We start from the raw sequence: 3765 nt of genomic DNA on the forward strand, positions 1-3765 counted from the left end.
TCCTCTAAAATAAGCCAATGTGGGGACATACCTTTACGTATTTTTCATGACTGTTTCCTGTTTTTTTGTGTTTTTTTTTTTTCTCTCTCTCTGATATACCAGTACAATTGGCTATTTCGTTAACCTTATTCAATCAAGACCTAACAGAACTATACCATACAATTAAATATCTTTATAAAACAAAGTGCTAGTACCCCCAGTTTAAAATAACTATTATTTGAAAAATAATTAGCATAATATACAGATATCGTTACCTATTGGACACACTATTCAAATTCAATAAAATGTTAAAATACTTGGAAGTAAATACATGTGACAAGCAGCAGAACTCTTTAGCAGGACACTGGCAGTACTGGTTTCATACCTTGGGTCACATTAAAGGAACTCCACCGAGGCCCCAAAACATTACGTTTGAAATTCTGACAAAGATCAACTGGAACACTAAACGGAAAAATGCAACAAATATATACAAGAGGGTCATGATGGCCCTGAAATCGCTCACCTGTACATAGGCCACTGGGACAAGGCCATTTTTAAACCAGGGCCTTTTATTTGAACAAACTTGGTAGACACCCATTAGAAGATGTTTAATGAAAAATATCTAAGCTCTCGCTCTTTGGGTTTTTTTATAAGATTTTTTAAGTTTTTACTATATACATATAGGGAAAAACAATGACCTCCCTCCCCCCCCCCCTGGGAGGGGCCACTTTTGACCCCAGGGCTTTTATTTGAACGAACTTGGTAGACTTTCACTAGAAGATATTTCATGCTAAATATTTTAGCACTAGCTCTTTGGGGTGTTTAAAAGAAGATTTTTTAAAGTTTTTTACTATGTACATAAAGGGGAAAAAAATGACCTCCTGGGGCGAGGCAAATTTTTACCCCAGGTTTTTTATTTGAACAAACTTGGGAGACACCCTCTGTAAGATGTTTCGGGCTTAATATCTAAGCTCTAGCTATTTTGGTATTTTAAAAGAAGATTTTTTTAAAGTTTTTACTATATACAAATAAGGAAAATCACTGACCCCTCTGGAGAGGCCAATTTTTACCCCAGGGCTTTTATTTGAACAAACTTGGTAGACACCTAATAGATGTTTCATGCTTAATATCCAAGCTCTAGCTATTTGGGTTTTTTAAAAGATTTTTCTAAGTTTTTACTATAAACAAATAAGGAAAATCAATTACCCCCCCCCCCCCGGCGGGGCCAATTTCGACCCCAGGGCATTTTTTTAAACAAACTTGGTAGACACTGACTAGATGATGTTTCATGCCAAATATTTAAGCTCTAGCTCTTTCGATTTTCTAAAAGAAGATATTTTTAAAATTTTCTTTCGGTTGCCATGGCAACCAGAGTTCTGCTTGGCTTTACATTCTTTGAACAATTTTTAAAGGTGACCAAGCAAAGGAACATTCTTGTGAAGTTTGGATAAAATTGGCTTTGAGGGTTATGAGGAGATATTGTGATCACAAAAGCTCACCTTGTCACTGTGTCAGTCCCATCTACCTCAGTGGGGTCTCTTTGAACCGGGGTTATTTTTGGCAAATGGCTCATGTTTTATACTGGTAGCTGTGAACCACGGGGGAGGAAGTGTTACACGAAGGATGGAGTTCTTATGATAACTTGTTCAAGAGTTCTTGTGATAACTGTCACGGAGTTCGTCGGAAAACATCTGTATATACTACAAAAACACTCGTTAAAAATGGTTATTTACATCGTTCAAAAATAAGTTTAGGTGCTAAATTAAACTTTAATGATTAAGCTTGTCTAACATCTTGCATTATGTGTCAAAAACTAATTCACAGGCCATTTTTAATCGACTCTTGCTTCAAATCTGGTAGTTTTGAGTAAAATTTCCAAATTACTTGCCAATTCACAAGTATTGACCGGTTTATTTCTGGTCTTCATCCTTGCCATACATAATTACCTAATTATAATGCAAAATTGCAAACATAAAGCACCGGCTAACAGATTTATACCCGGTTTTTCAAATGTCACGGAGTTCTTGTGATAACTCTAAAGATGTCACAGAGTTCTTATGATAACTTTTGTTATTGCCAGTGTGTTTCTTGCGCTAAATCACGGCACGTTTTGACGTTTATTATCATTCAATAAGATTGTAAATCATTATGAAATGCAGTACGCTCATCCTTTGCACAAAAATGCGGACAAAACGTTGGTTTTAAGTGTCTGCAAAGGATAAATAGGTGATAGGATATCATCTACAGTAAAGATTGAACCAGCAGCCACTGATATTCAGCAGTATAATGGCTTACACCACAAAACAAAAATGTCTCAAAACGTACACGTTGTTCTCAGTTCCACATGTTTTAAGCAACCACCTTTCTTCAGCAGACAATATATAGGCATGCTTCCCTTACCTAATGGCTAAGTAATTTGTATCATTTTATACCATAATAAATAAGTATATAACCAGGATAATTTCCACACCTATGTCTTAAAAAAGTACGATACATGATAAAAACTCAACTGCGGCGAACTCTAACTACCGATCTCTCGAAAAAATTTGAACTGTCCCTCCAGGTTCCAGATTTACCTAGAATGGGATTTCAGTTATTGTGCATGGGCATTCAAACAAGAATTCTCCAGGTGTTGCTTGTAAGTGTCGCAAATTCTCTAATGTAACTTAAAACAACAGACAAAACTTTGAAACATATTAATCGCTGTACTTAGTACTATTATAACTGCTGTTTTACATAGAAAACAAATGTTTCTCTGATTGATGCCGTAATATAGATGCTTAACTGAGAAAAATAGATTGTAAGTCTGGATGAAAATGATAAAGGGCCAGAAAACTGCTAGGGGCCGGAAACTGCTAGGAAACCAGTACATAAATCCTTTTTCCAGTCTACGAAATATGCGTCAAACAAAAAAATACCATGAAAAAGATACAAGGGTAAGAAATGATATCTCTTGAACTAAAATTCACTCAAAACCAACATTATATATCCTATTTTTTGCGCAAAGGATAAGCGTACTACATTTCATAATGATTTACAATCTCATTGAATAACAAAAAACGCTAAAACGTGCCGTGATTTAGCGCAAGAAACACACTGGCAATAACAAAAGTTATCATAAGAACTCTGTGACATCTTAAGAGTTATCACAAGAACTCCGGGACATTTGAAAAATCGGGTATAAATCTGTTAGCCGGTGCTTTATGTTTGCAATTTTGCATTACAATTAGGTAATTATGTATAGCAAGGATGAAGACCAGAAATAAACAGGTCAATACGTGTGAAATGGCAAGTAATTTGGAAATTTTACTGAAAACTACCAGATTTATAGCAAGATGCGATTAAAAATGGCATGTGAATTAGTTTTTGACACATAATACAAGATGTAAGACAAGCTTAATTATTTAAGTTTAATTTAGCACCTAAAACTCCTTTTGGAAAGATGAAAATAACCATTTTTAACGAGTGTTTTTGTAGTATATACAGATGTTTTCCGACGAACTCCGTGACAGTTATCACAAGAACTCCTGAACAAGTTATCATAAGAACTCCATCCTTCGTGTAACACTTCCTCCCCCGTGGTGAACTTCCATTCAAGAAAATTGAAAAGTATTTTCCTAAACAAGTCTACGTAAATTAAGTGACCACAGGGCTAGGGCAATATTAACCCTAATGAATAAATTTTGTTCTAATATTAACAAGTAGGGGACAAACAAAACTTAACATGGCAAACTTTCAGATAAAGGTATGAACCCTCCAGATATCGAGATGAACATTAACAAACAG

The sequence above is a fragment of the Ruditapes philippinarum genome, unplaced genomic scaffold, assembly GCF_026571515.1.
Source record: "Ruditapes philippinarum isolate M1 unplaced genomic scaffold, ASM2657151v2 ctg1816_1_1_1_1, whole genome shotgun sequence".
NCBI lineage: Eukaryota > Metazoa > Mollusca > Bivalvia > Venerida > Veneridae > Ruditapes > Ruditapes philippinarum.